At 38.1% G+C, this 15,130-nt stretch overlaps 1 long non-coding RNA gene across 1 annotated transcript in view; it reads left to right on the plus strand.

Moving 5' to 3' along the window:
- Positions 1-15,130, plus strand: part of LOC149090650 (uncharacterized) — a 169,760-nt gene that overhangs the window by 111,316 nt on the left and 43,314 nt on the right. The window lies entirely within an intron of this gene.

Here is a 15,130-nt window from a genome sequence, read left to right on the forward strand (position 1 = left end):
TATAGGCCGATATGGGCAATGATTTTATTTAATCAATAATAATTTGTGTACTTTAAAGTAGCTCCGATTAAGTTTTAGGCGATACTTATATTTTATTTAGATTTTTATTTTATAGAATATAATTTTTCTGATCTTTTTTAACCTTGCCTTCAATGGCGTCTTTAGCTCCGCGAATGTCGAAATTTTTAAAAACAAAAACATAGTTTTAAAATTGAAATCAAAAACCAAAAATTTGCGATACTTTTCGAACATACCTCGCGAATGCGTGCCTTCCTCAATACATACATATTCATATGTATGTACAAACATACATGCTCTATGCAAAAACTCACATGAATCTGCTTCTGACTTGGTGCCGTATAGGCAGTTCATTTATTGATCTATTTACTAATTGCTAAAAATTTCATATTGGGTTGTGGGCCTTTTCAGTTCCTCCTTATTTGCTACTGATGCATAAAATTGAATTTGAAATTATTAAGCTATCGACTTACGTAATATATGTCTATGTATATGTATGTATATAATATACATATGAATGCATATGTACATATGTATGTAAATGTATGTATGTATGTATGTATGAATATACATGTCCCTTCGCCAAAATAATAAAGCGTAATTTATTGTGAGCTTAATGGCAGAGTTTCGTTTCCCAATTCTTTGTTGCCTGCAACTCTTGCAGTTGTATTAGTGTGAGACTGAGAGCTTGCATGGTATTGTTGTAAAAACGTTATCCATGTGAGTATGCGTCTTAGCTTCACGCAGCTCATTTCTGCACTGCATGCGCTAAGTTCGCAATGATTGAGAAAGAGAGAGCGGGACAAAGATAGCTGTTGCTAAATATACAAATGTAGTTGCTGAGTGAGAGTGAGATGGCTATTGAAGCTATCGCAGAGGCTCGCTCTAATTGTCAGTAGACGAAGAGAAGCGACTAGAAATTGACGTACTGCGTGAGCACATGGAAAGGAAGGAGCACAGCGGCTAAAAGTTTAAAATTATAATGGTAGGTGGCCCAATTGACTCAAATTCAGTACATACATATATTAATTATATACTTATACTTTTGTTCATGGTCTAATATACTCCTGTCTGCATACATACAGTGGCTCACACCTTATTTCGTGCAGCAGCATAGTACAACTTTGAAACCGTATTCCCGCTAAACCAGTTAAGATATCCCAAAAATTTAAATGAGGTCTTATTTATTGGTTATTCATTATGTATTAACGCTTTCAATTATTTTTCTATTATAATTAATAAGATTTAAAATTAGAGAAAACTAAAAAAACAGCCCTTTTCCATGTCACAGCTTATTTCGTGCACTTCACTTTCAATGACTTTATTGTCCAAAAATTCTCAAATTAGGATAATTTTTTAACTCATTTTTGTTTAATCACCTCTTTGAATAGTGATACCATCGAGTTTACTCATTTTCGGGTGATTCCGCTGGAGATTTTTGGCCTATCCCTCAACAGGGCTGTTTTGAGGTCATTTTTATTGAATATTGACCATTTCCGAATGGCCACGCCCAATTTTGCCCACAAATTTTCTATAACGTTCAGGTATGACCACTGGGCCAGCGGATTTACCACATTTGGACTGTTCCAGATCAACCAGGACTAGTCAATACCCGGTTTATTGTGTTGGTCATTTGCCTGATGCAATCGGGATCGCCCTTCTAGACCCAGTTCTTCTGCATTTTGGAGCAAATTCTTCTTCAAAAAGGATAGGTACATGTTATTGTTCATATTACCATCAACGAAAACTAAGTATCCAACTCCCAAACCCGACTTGCAGGCCCAATCATGCAACAGCCACTGCCATAGCTCATATTTGGTTTTAGGTGCTGATCTTGGAGCTCACTATTTGCTTAGCGGCAATCATATTGGAACCCATCCGACGCAAATATATTAAATTTCGACTCATGTGCATATATTTGGGTCGGATTGGAAGCAATCTGCCTGGCGCCCACCAAATACTGAGCTCCAAGATCAGCACCTAAAACCAAATATGAGCTATGGCAGTGGCTGTTGCATGATTGGGCCTGCAAGTCGGGTTTGGGAGTTGGATACTTAGTTTTCGTTGATGGTAATATGAACAATAACATGTACCTATCCTTTTTGAAGAAGAATTTGCTCCAAAATGCAGAAGAACTGGGTCTAGAAGGGCGATCCCGATTGCATCAGGCAAATGACCAACACAATAAACCGGGTATTGACTAGTCCTGGTTGATCTAGAACAGTCCAAATGTGGTAAATCCGCTGGCCCAGTGGTCATACCTGAACGTTATAGAAAATTTGTGGGCAAAATTGTGCGTGGCCATTCGGAAATGGTCAATATTCAATAAAAATGACCTCAAAACAGCCCTGTTGAGGGATAGGCCAAAAATCTCCAGCGGAATCACCCGAAAATGAGTAAACTCGATGGTATCACTATTCAAAGAGGTGATTAAACAAAAATGAGTTAAAAAATTATCCTAATTTGAGAATTTTTGGACAATAAAGTCATTGAAAGTGAAGTGCACGAAATAAGCTGTGACATGGAAAAGGGCTGTTTTTTTAGTTTTCTCTAATTTTAAATCTTATTAATTATAATAGAAAAATAATTGAAAGCGTTAATACATAATGAATAACCAATAAATAAGACCTCATTTAAATTTTTGGGATATCTTAACTGGTTTAGCGGGAATACGGTTTCAAAGTTGTACTATGCTGCTGCACGAAATAAGGTGTGAGCCACTGTATGCTGAATAGGTTTAGGGTATGGAAAAGGAAAAAAAACGGCAATTGAGAAAAAATCATAACTTACCAGTCACATGCACACACACATACTAATATCTACATGCATACCAATGCATGCACACATGCATATGCACATACTTATGCACAACACACACACACACACATGCACACACAGTTGCAGTGGCACCGGCTGTTTGTATGTATAAAAAATCTGAAAATGATAGAAAAATGATTAATTGCAGTTGGCAGTAGTTCAGCAGTCAGTGGCGTAGCTGCTACTGCCTCTGCCTCTGCTGCTGCTTCTGCTGCCGCTGCTGCAGTAAACCTCAGCGAGCGCTGAGCTAGAGAGGAGGCCACACAATGCCAGCATGCGTGTGTGTGTGTGTGTGTGTGTGTGTGTGTGTGTGTGTGTATTGGCATTCATGGCTCTTAAGTGTGTGTGTGTGTGTGTGTGTGAAGTATATATTTTTTGCAGCAGCCCTTTTCGTAGCACAACAGCAGCTGACTGCAGCGATATTAATGATAGATATGCGTTCGCTTCAATGCGTCACACAGAAAAACCCCACCCACCCGCCACCTCAGCGCCCCCATCCAAGTTGCACCCTGCATCCCCTCACCCCGCTTGTCTAGCGAATTATACGATAATATTTATGTATGCTTGGCCCCAAAAAATAGTAGCTACCGGGAGTGTGGCCCATTGCCTAGATGGATCGGCGTTGAAATAAGTGCTGCGATAGCTTTAAATAATTGTTTAACGATTTCTGAACTGACTAAAAAACAATAAGTTCGCATTCGATGTGAACTCAAATATTGTGAATCATTTATCGATTGATTCGCACTCGAGCTAATTGTGAATGGAGTTGCATATTTCTAAAACTAACTACAAACGATTTGCAGAACTTATAATATAGGGTTTATGTCTTCAGGTTATATACTAGTAGACAAATGGCTTTTGATTCAAGTGAAATTTGAATTTTGAAGAGTCTAATATCATCTCACTCTTTCTATCTCTTATATGTATGGTCACGCTTCTAATGGGCGTATGACGCAAATCCGGAGGACGTTACGTAGGAGTTGGTGGTTCTTAAGCTAAAAACCAGCAAAGCGGACATTGCACAAAATCAATCCATGCTCTTCACTAGGAATTATTATACTATAAGTATAATTTTCAGCTCAAAGATCATCCAAGAAAATAAGCGAAATAAGCTTATTTTATATTAATTCTAGCCTAAACACAGAAGGATACGCAGTCAATATAACTCAGCTTGATGACATATATGGCTAGGTGTGTGGCATGGACTTAGATCTACAACGCCATAAATGTATGTATGTGTATGTATGTATATATACATGTACACATGCATATGCTCTTGATGAACAACAAAAGCCTTTTTCTACTAATTTTCATTTATTCATTTCGTTAGTTGCAGCATTCATTTCGACAGCCATTCACACACACACACACACGCACACATATACAGAGAGTCTATGTGTCTAGGTCTGACTGTCTATGGTCTATGCTCAAGTCGCCTTTTATCAGCGCTGCAGCAGAGAGTCGTAGTGAGGGCAGCCTCTGCCTCTGCCTCTGTCTCTGCCTCTGTCTCTTCCTCTGCCGACTTGGCCGGCTGTCGGCTGTGGCTCTGCTGACGAAATGGCTCTGGTGGAATGGCAGTTACGCCACTGACAAAATGTTACTGCAAATATGCCAAAAAAGGTCATACGACTATCAAAAATGAAACAAAAACCAAAACTGACAGCTAACCGTGCCGTACCGCCCGCACTCAACGCTCCAACTCCTTCTCCCCCCCTTACTCTCCCCCTACCCCTCCCCATACCCTCGCTCTGCATTTTGTTTTGGCTGTAAAGCCACGACGAGTCGAGTTCCCATGGGTTTTTGTCAGCTCGGATAAACGAAATAGGGATTTGGGAGCGGGCGGATCGGCGGCGGTCCTAGGCAGCAGTTGTGCTCTTGATGAAAGGGTTTACAACTATTTTCAAACTATGTATTTAGCGCGCATTATGTGACCTCCTCTAAACCACTCTCACACCTCCATCGCTCTGCCCCGCTCACTCGCTGCTTGGCTCCAGTTTTCTCTAGCTCTATACACTGCAAGCAGAGAATGAGTCGCTTGACGACTTCATTTAAATTATTATTATTAGTATATTAGTATTTGAAAGAAAAAAACTCATATAAATTTTAACCATGTTTAGCTTGGCTTAAACTAAGTTGCCCTGTTATGTTGACTGTTGCCAATCCTTAACAACTCTCTCTCTCTCTCTCTCTCTCTCTCTTTTTCTTGCAGTGCAGCTTTCAGTTTGCCCTCGTCATATGCTATTCATACGATGTCTGTTTTCATGATGACGATATGTTTGTTTGCCCCACTGCGGCGGGGCACAGTGGACCCAACTGTCTATAGCATATTAAATTGATTCTTAAAATTAACTTGTTCTCTTTTATTATAGATTTCTCAAGAGCTTATTCCTGGCTTTGGTTACTACTGAGTGGGCTTGGAATATTATGGAAAGCTTAGAATATACGGAAACTCGCTAATGGATCAATTCAAGTATTGGAGGAATAAGTTTGAATAATTTGATTATAGCTATAACTTGCTATATACATATATTACATATTATTAATATGTACTGTTTCTATATTTCTAGACTGACTTGTACAAACAACGAATAAAAATGCCATAATGGTTGAGGATCCGGAGGAGCAATTAATTCCATCAAGACGGGCTTAGCTGCTCATCTCTCTTTGGACCTATCTTAGTTCACTTCAAGTTGCCTAAGGATATATATATAGTCATATATATAGTATGTAATACTTACTGAACTGAAGAACTAACTCCATCTGGACTGTATCATTTGCTATTCGGTTCGTTAATCCTTTTACTTAGCTCGGTCTTTAATCCTATCTGTATATATTCCCTTTAGTTACAATTGCTTGCTGACCACTGTGCCGCTTGCTGGTCGGCTGGCTTTCGAGGGACTTGCTTGACCCGTGGACCAGCTACGTTCGACCATCCAGCCATACATCCATCCATCTATCCATTCGACCGACCATCCGCCGCCCACTCTCGCTCGCTCGCTCAATTTTGGCTGCTTATGGCCACTTGTAACATATTTTTTGGGCAGCGGATTAGTTGCACGCCATGTTGCCACTTGAAGTGTTTATGTGTCACACACACACACACAGGCACACTCCCACACACACATACTCATACACAAATACTAGCATAAGTATATCATGCGACACTTAATAAAAACAATGTGCTCAACATGCCGCCTTAAATGGAAATCCATTTTCACTATTTGTTTTTGTTCGCTCTTCATAGCAATGCGTGCTTGTGTATGTGTGTGTTTGTGTGTGTGTGTTTGTTTGTTTGCAGAGTTATTTAAATGTCTGCGCTTTGCTGCCACTCGCTTGGCACCAAAAATGTATAATTAATTGTTTTAAAGCATTCTCCTCTCTGGGTCCTCGCAATCCGTCATCTAGTTTTTGGCCTTGGGTCAGGATTGGAAGGAGTTTGGGTTGGAGTTGTTAGCACATATCTAATTTTGTGGTTCTTCATTGTGTATGTATGTATGTATATATGCATGGTAAAAGTATCTTTGAGCCATTTGCTATTTAAGCAAACTGATGATTATTATAAGTAGTCATCGTCACACGCTCTGCAGCCGCTTAATCGTTTTAGCAATTAGTTTAAGCTTTAAAGTAAAGAGCTTCCAGGGTAGTAACTTATTTATCTGAAAAACAAAAATAAATAAATAAATAAAGTAATTAAATAAATACAAATAACTTTAAACTAAAATTAGTGGTCTAAATAAAAGATATTATTCTATTTATTATTTATGTTTTATATATTTATTTATGTTTTTTTTTTTTTTTAATTTGTATTATTAAAAATAAATTTAAAAAAAAAATAGCGGTCATTTGACCGGATGGATTTCTCCATCCGGCGTGATCCCACAGCAGTTTTTTATTTTTTTTTTTTCTCCTCATACTTTTCCACAATTCCTAGACTCGTTTTCCACATGGATTGAAGTGTGTGTGTTTCTTCTGTGTTGTTGCCCATATGTATGTGTAATATGTGCGCTAAATCTAAGAGTGTATGAAAGTGTTGTATATATTATATATATTTCTATATATATGAATTCCAAGCTTTGAGCTTAATTCTAATTGTAAACACATTTTAAACTTAAATCGTAAATGTGTATAATTGTGTATATATTATATACAATTTCGTACTTATTCTGAGGGGGACGAATATTGACGAGTGTAAGTTTAGTTTGTTCATTGAAAGTCATTGAAAGTTCCATTGTTGACATGAAGGTCACAATTAGTCGGGGAGAGGTGTGACCAACCCTTTGCTGCTGTGGGGCACTCGACCGCCGGCTGCCTGAATTTGGAAGTTGTATATATACTTACAGCTGGATGAATAATGAGTTGGGAATTATAAGTATTTGTTTGTGCAAAAAAGCGTGTACTCACTGCTTGCTTCGATTGTGTATGTATGTGTTGTAGTGAGTGTGTGTAGTGCTGCCAGCTCTGGCATTTTTTTCGCGTCGGATTTAGCTTTTTAAAAGTTGACAGCTTGGGCGATACGAGAAATTGTTAATTTTTCTTTTCTCAATTGAAATGCACAAGGGAATAAAATTCATCAAATACGTATATAATAATTTATATATATATATAAAAAAAAATAATCCAAAAATTATAATTTATAAATAGCAAAAAGTAAATAATAATAATAACGAATGTATGTATGCTGAGCTTGTTATTTCAGTTGTTTTCTGCATACTTTTATAGCTAGATCTAGCTTTATATGCTGCAAAAAAAGCATCACTGACTGTGGTGTGTGAGGCAAGCAGAACCAGTTATTTTATTTTTTGCTCACTGAGAGCGCAAATTGCACGCTCTCTCTCTCTCTTTTACGCTGTCTCACCCACACACGCTCGCACATATATGATCAAGTGCAGCAGCACTCATTGAGCTGAGCGAAGATGAGTTGTGAAATGCATATGAAAGTGTATGTAAATATATGAAAGTGTATGTAAATACATGTTATATGTACATATATATGTATTTAATAAGTATTTTCCATTTGTGCATTATTATTATTATGTTTCCATGTGAATATTTTTAAGCACTCTCTGCATTTTCTTTTAAATTAAAATATTATATGGTCCTATCAAATTCTAGTAACCCATTTCAGAGCTTTTAAATGAAAAGATAAAACATGTACTGCACAAGCTGCTGCAAAACACCTTTGTGCAAACATAGCTATAAAGGTACATAGACGCACAAGCTTTGCATGCTCTACCTAGGGGTAGTATAGCTTTTCTACTGCTCATGTAGGGTATAATTTGCTCTTTAGCTACAGGGTTTTTAATTGTAAGTTGTTGTTTTTTTTTTTTTTTTTTTCTGTACGCAAAACTTTTGTTCTGCTTGTGAAATTTGTTTAAATTGAATTGGTCAAAAAATGGTTCAAATAAAAATTAATAATAGATTTATTTATTTATATTTGAAACAATTAATAATAAAAAAAATTATAATAAACCTACACTCTTTTCATTTGCTAACTATAAAATCTATTTTTTTTTTGTAATTATTATGTATTAAATTCATATTATATTATAAATCTCACTGCTGCTTAGCGGTTATTTAGTCAAGAGTATTTGCTATGCTATGCAGAACTTCAGCTATTATGTATGTATATATGTATGTAAATAAATGTATGCAACTGTATGTGGGATATGCACAGGCAAATACTTGGCCAACTAGAAATGCAGCTGCTTTGGGCCATGAGCATTTGTTGGCCCACAAGCAAAGGACATCAAGTGCTTTGGCAATTGTTTTGTGAGTTTTTGCTTTGTGTTGCTTTCAATTGTCGTTCATAAGATAAGTTCTATGGAAGATTCACACAGAAAGATGTACAATATATACTTATATACATATATGTATGTACATAGATATGTATGTATATACATATATTTGTCTAAATACGCATGTAAGGCAAATATTTGCACAGTGTAATTTAGTTGTTGTACAAAATGTATCTCAGAGCACACACACACACACACACACACACACTCGTAAGATAGAATTTACTCAAGACTTTTAACAGCTTCCCAGTTTCAGTTTCAGTTTCAGTTTCAGTTTCAGTTTCTGATTCAGCTGGAAGAGGCCTAGTTGGTGGCATGCCTAAGCCTAAGTAAATCTTGGAAAATGGGGCGCTACGAGCTATTCAACAACAATAATAAAGGCTACAAAAGTGAGCAGAGTATGTATATATGTATATATGTATATGTATATGCATAGGCAACACACTCATAGAGAGAGAGAGAGAGAGAGAGAAGTTTACGTGCTAGCTGGCGCATTTCTATTTAGTTAAAGGCAACACAAAGCACTTTGCTTGCTTATCATACAACTCAGTTATCCTATCCTTGGACCCATGCCCATGTCCTGGCTGTGTGCGCTTGGAGTGTTGGACTGTTGCAGCTACTTTGCTATTATTATGGCTATAAACTATTATTCTGCCAACTAGCTGCCTGCTGTTGATATTTTTCTAAATTTAATTGCATTTCAGCTAGCCGAGCTGAGTGACAGTCTGTCGGTTGAGCTGTGGCCTGGTCTCTCTCTGTTGTTGTTGCTGTTGCTTCTGCTGTTCCTTCTCCTGCTGCTCCTGCTGTTCCTGCTGCTCCTGCTGCTGTTCGTACACCAGCCGGCTTCCAGCTTTTTGGCCAATCTGTAGCAGGCAGCTAGCACAACGAGGACAACTCAATTTGATGGCAAATCACATCATATGCTTTCCAAACACGTCCTTCACAACGCAAAAATTTAAGTCACGAAAACAATTTTGTGAATTGTTGGCGGCCAGTCCTCATTGCCTTGACTCCTTCTATCCAACAAAAACTCAACTCCGAATGTTTCCTTGCGCCACGGCCTAAACTGACTCTGGTTCTCCACTTCTCCCTCTCTCTCTCTCCCTCTCTCTCTCTCTCTCTGTGCATCTGTCCTTTTGGTCGTCGGAAATGCCTTGAGTGGATTACAGCGCTTTATTGCTACAGTTTCAACAGCCCCACCAGCTCCAGTGTCCGTTGCTGCCGCCGCTCCAGCTCTATTCAATCACCTCGTTATCTGTCGCGTCGCTTCAATAAATAATGCCAAATTCGTAGCTTCGTTTATTTTCTGGACAAATTCAAAAACAATTGTATCTTCAAATTTGCATTTGCGACCATCACGTCAATTAGGACTCTTTAATTAGATTTCTTTTATTAGAAAGCTACATATACAAGATGCAAGATAATACAAGATAAGATACAAGATACAAGAAATCATTATTAACGATGTTATATATTCCTACATAGTTTGGGTTGGAGTTGTTAGCACATATCTAATTTTGTGGTTCTTCATTGTGAATGTATGCATATAAGCATGGTAAAAGTATCTTTGTGCCATTTGCTACTTAAGCAAACTGATGATTATTATAAGTAGTCATCGTCACACGCTCTGCAGCCGCTTAATCGTTTAAGCAATTAGTTTAAACTTTAAAGTGCTTCCAGGGGTGTTCACTTATTATAAAAGAGATTATTCTATTCATTATTTATGTTTTATATAGTTATTGATGTTTTTTTTTTGTATTACATAATTAAAAAAAAAAAAAAAAAAAAAAACAGCGGTCATTTGACCGGATGGACTTTTCCATCCGGCGTGATCCCACAGCAGTTTTTTTTTTTTGTTATTTTTTGGTAAATGAATGTTCCTTCTCTGTGTTGTTGCCCATATGTATGTGTAAAGTATGTGTGTATGAGTGTGTGTGGAGTGTGTGTGTTGTATATATATTTCTATATATACGAATTTTAACTTTGAGCTTAATTCTAATTGTAAACACATTTTGAACTTAAATCGTAAATGTGTAATTGTGTATATATTATATACAATTTCGTACATATTCTGAGGGAGACGAATATTGACGAGTGTAGTTGTCTGGCAAGGAGTGTGTGTGAGTGTCACAATTAGTCGGGGAGAGGTGTGACCAACCCTTTGCTGCTGCGGGGCACTCGACCGCCGGCTGCCCGAATTTGGAAGTTGTATTTATACTTACAGCTTGTCGAATAATGAGTTGGGAATTATAAGTATTTGTTTGTGCAAAAAAGTGTGTACTCACTGCTTGCTTCGATTGCGTATGTATGTGTTGTAGTGTGTGTGTAGTGCTGCCAACTCGGATTTAGCTTTTCAAAAGTTGGCAGCTTGGGCGATACGAGAAATTGTTAATTTTTCTTTTCACAATTGATGCATAGTGAATGACTGAACTGATGTTATTGAAGAAATGTACAAGGGAATAAAATTCATACAAGACACAAGAAATCGATGTTATCGATATTACATACATATATCTTATAAGTCTACCAGAGGTACTTCGCCAAGTCTAATGGCGAATTGACCTATTTCTGATTCTGGCATTATTTATGGCCTGCCATAAATTGTATTGAGCGCAAAGTCTGCCATAATATTGAGCACCTTTCCCACTTGGGAGTGTGCTATATCATTTTTTTGTCTCATTATAATACTTGAGTAGATAATTAATTACAGTTAGCAGGAGCTACTGCTGCTGCTGCTGCTGCTGCTGCTGCTGCTGCTGCTGATGCCACACCTACTACAATTAATTTAGTATCCGTGAGTGCAGTCTTCAGAAGACAGCTGCCAAAAGGGGCGTTGCGTCGCCCAAGAGGGGCGCGAGGAGGAGGAGGAGCAGAAGGAATAGGAGAAGCTGCTGTCCTTGTGGCTGGCAATTGAATCGCCGTTGGCCGCATCGCTCGCTTAGCAGAAGGGTTATCATTACTTCCACATAATTTAATTTCGGCAGGCAACGACCATTTGCATTTCAATACCAATAGAAGAACTGCCTCTCTCTCTCTCTCTCTCTGTGTGTGTGTGTGTGTGCTACGTCCGCCGTTTCTGTTCGTTCCACATTTTTCTTACCATTTTTCAAAGTTTTGCCGGCTGCTCATTGCACAAACTGAATTGAATCACCACATTACGTCGCTACGCTGGATACCCTTTTGTTATACCGCTTCCCCCTCCGCTGCCCACACCGCACAGCCGCATTTTGATACCCGCTCACCGAACGAACACGTCTATATTGGTTGTTAGGCAATGCATTTTATGTAAAGTTTGTCTTTTAGATTGCCTAGGCTATATATCTGAGAAAGCTTTAGTGTTGCATACAAAGTCGCCTCAGATAACTGTATCCAGAGTTCTCCTAAGGCTTTCATCCTTGAGTTTCATCAACTGCTTTAAGGCGTTCATCAAAAGTAAACCGTAACGGATCAGATGCGAAATTTAGCTCCAATTTTTGAAGACTTCAAGTTTTTATAACTGAAGTTTCTTGTAAATTCAGAAAGCCCCATAAGAAACCCCAGTACCATGGACAGCTTGAAATAAACTGCAGCTGAGTATGTCATAGGGCAGGTCATCTTCCTAGCTCTTCAATGTTCCGGGATCGACCTACTCCTGCAGAAGAAAAGACAGATAAATGAAGTACATCTGTCTGTTCTTCTGTAGGACAGATATCTATAGTCCATTTAGCTGTCCTTCCCTCTAAATCTCTATTTTATAGATGGTCTATAACATATAATTTACAGATATTTATACCATTTATACTAGTATTAAAAAAATGAAAGGGAATATTAAGACACTATCTACTCAAATATCTTAAATGTATATATATTTTTAAAGCTATATACCTTTAAAATCGTCTTGGTATATGACCAATAACATCTATACCCTACTATGGATATGAAAATTTGGAATTATTCGAGCCCAAGCTCGGCTTCAGCTCTTAGTTCGACTTGAGCGTGTGTCTTGTTGTTGGTTATGCCCGACTGCAATAAAGTCGTACTTCGTTTGTTTTTTATTTTTTATTTTTTTTTTTATTTTTTATTATCGTTTGGCTTTTTTTCTCTCAACATTTCGTGGGCTTTTCGTTTGAAATTTGGCGGCCCAGTTGCTGAGAGATGCTGCTGCCAGATTTTCCATCATCATTCATAACAAAAGCAGTTGGCAGTTGCAGCAGACTCGACTGCCTGCTGTACCCCAATCCTTTTGGCCAGGCAATGAACTAGTCCCACATTTCTTTCTCTCTCTCTCTCTCTCTCTCTCTCTCTCTCTGTGTGTGTGTTTTTTTTGCGACATTTCCGTTTGCATTTGGCAAGCGGAAACCGTCAGGCAACCCATTGGACAATCAAGCTACGATGTGGACAAGCAACGAGTGCCTTCTAGGTTCTATGTTGTTATTGTTGTTGCTGCTATTGTTGTTGTTGTTGTTGTTGTTGTTATCAACACAAAAGGCTTGGTCCAACATTGTTTGGTGTTGATAGCTGCTCATGAATAACAAATGCACACGGCAGGTGGGTCGATCTATCTTCCAGCTCTCGCTCTCTCTCTCTCTCTCTCACCCTCTCTCACCCTCTCTCACCCTCTCTCTGCTGTTGTTTGTTTGCATATTGTGAAGTGACAGTTGGGATGGCGGCACTTGAACGACTATAGCGTAGATTGTTTATAAATTTTCTATTGATTTGCGGGCAACCGAGCTACAAATGGATCTGTCAACGTTGTCATTCAACCAATTGGCCGTTTCTGAACAATTTCACTAGCCCAAAAAGTGCTAAACAATTAAATCATTTTTATAGCCAAATGCTGTACAAATTTCGCTCGAAATTCTTTCTCCCTCTCCCTCTCGCTCTCTGTCTTCTTCACTCACTCAATACAGTCGTATTGTGGCTTTGATTGATTCGTAGTTTGAGTCAACGATAGGTCGCAATAATCAAAAGCCAAACGTCAATTTCAGTTAACTGTTCGAATTCCGACCGCAACGATGAAGCATAAGAAATAAGAGCAGCACAAGACTTGTACTATACAGAGAGGGAGAGGGAGAGAGTGAGAGTGAGAGAGAATGTGAGGGTAAGAGACAGAGAGCAATGCGAGCTCACTGTCAATTGAAATGTCAAAAGCATTTCACGTTTGTCAGCTGCCTTCCATATACAATGCCCACTTGATATCTTCATATATCCATCTATCCATCCATCTATCTATCTATCTATCTATCCATCAACGATTTGCCCTCAATTTCTTCTTCTTTTTTGTTTTTTTTTTGCAACATTTAAAGTTGATTTATATGGGCTTACTCGAAATTGACTAGGGAAATGAGTGCAACAAAAAGTATATCTAGAAATATATATGAACAACATTTTTAAAAATAATAATAATTATACTTATAAAAAGATACAAAGAGTGACTAAATACATGCATTAAAAAAATCCTAAAATTTTTCGCATAGCTAGCTAATAAACTTGTCTCTATCTGGGCTTAAGTATAATAAACTCTCTATGGAAAAAACCCATTCAGCTTGACATCAATATCACAGTCATCAGTCCTCCTCCTTAGTCTCATCACCTTCCTTCACGCATATTGGCCAACCCCCAGTGCCGCCCCATTTGTAATACCCGCCGAGCCGTTGCCATGACAATAAATGAAAAATTTTGAGCCCGTTCGATGTAATAACTGGCGCGATGCTCTGTTTGTCATATTTCATGGCCCTGATTATAAGTCCAGCATGCGGCGCAATAAGCCAAACGTTCGGTGTAGATAAATAGCTCATTGGGGGGGACTCTGTGGGTGCTGGGAGTGGCCGGGGAGGAGTGCCGGGGGCGTCGTGGACACTTCAAATTCGTATCTCTGCAGCCGCTGCACATTTGTTGCAATTACATTGCAAATGCTAAGCCCCCCAAAGGGTGCTCATTGCAAGCTCTCTCTCTCTCTCTCACTCTCTCTTTCTCTCTTTGTGTGTGTGTGCGTGTGTGCATGGAAATATTTAGAGCACATCGAAGCTTTCTATATTCTTCAAATTTCATAGTTAAATAATATATTTTAAATAAAATACTTATAAACATATTTTTTAATATTAATTGAAAATAAATTTTTGCAGTGGTTCGGTTCTGAATTCGAACCGAGGGTCAAGTGTTTGATATTAAGAAATACAGGTTTTAGTGTTTTCTATGAGTATTAAATAAAAATCAAATTTTCAATCGTTTGGTTCGGGGTTTGAACCGAGGGCCAAGTGTTTGAGAAATCATGATTTTAGTTCTATCTCAGTTAATTAAAAAGCAATTTTCACTGGTTTGACTCGGGGTTTGAACCGGGGGTCAAGTGCTTGATATTAGCGAATTTAGATTTTAGTTTTTTATTTCAGAGTTAAATAAGAAGCAAAAATTCAATGGCTTCGCTCGAGGCTTGAACCGAGGGCCAAGTGTTTGAGAAATCCTGATTTTAGCTCTGTCAGAGTTAAATAAATGCAAAAATTCAATGGTTTGGCTCGGGGTTT

This window comes from Drosophila navojoa, chromosome X (genome assembly GCF_054131105.1).
Source record: "Drosophila navojoa isolate 15081-1374.11 chromosome X, UAZ_NAV_1.0, whole genome shotgun sequence".
NCBI lineage: Eukaryota > Metazoa > Arthropoda > Insecta > Diptera > Drosophilidae > Drosophila > Drosophila navojoa.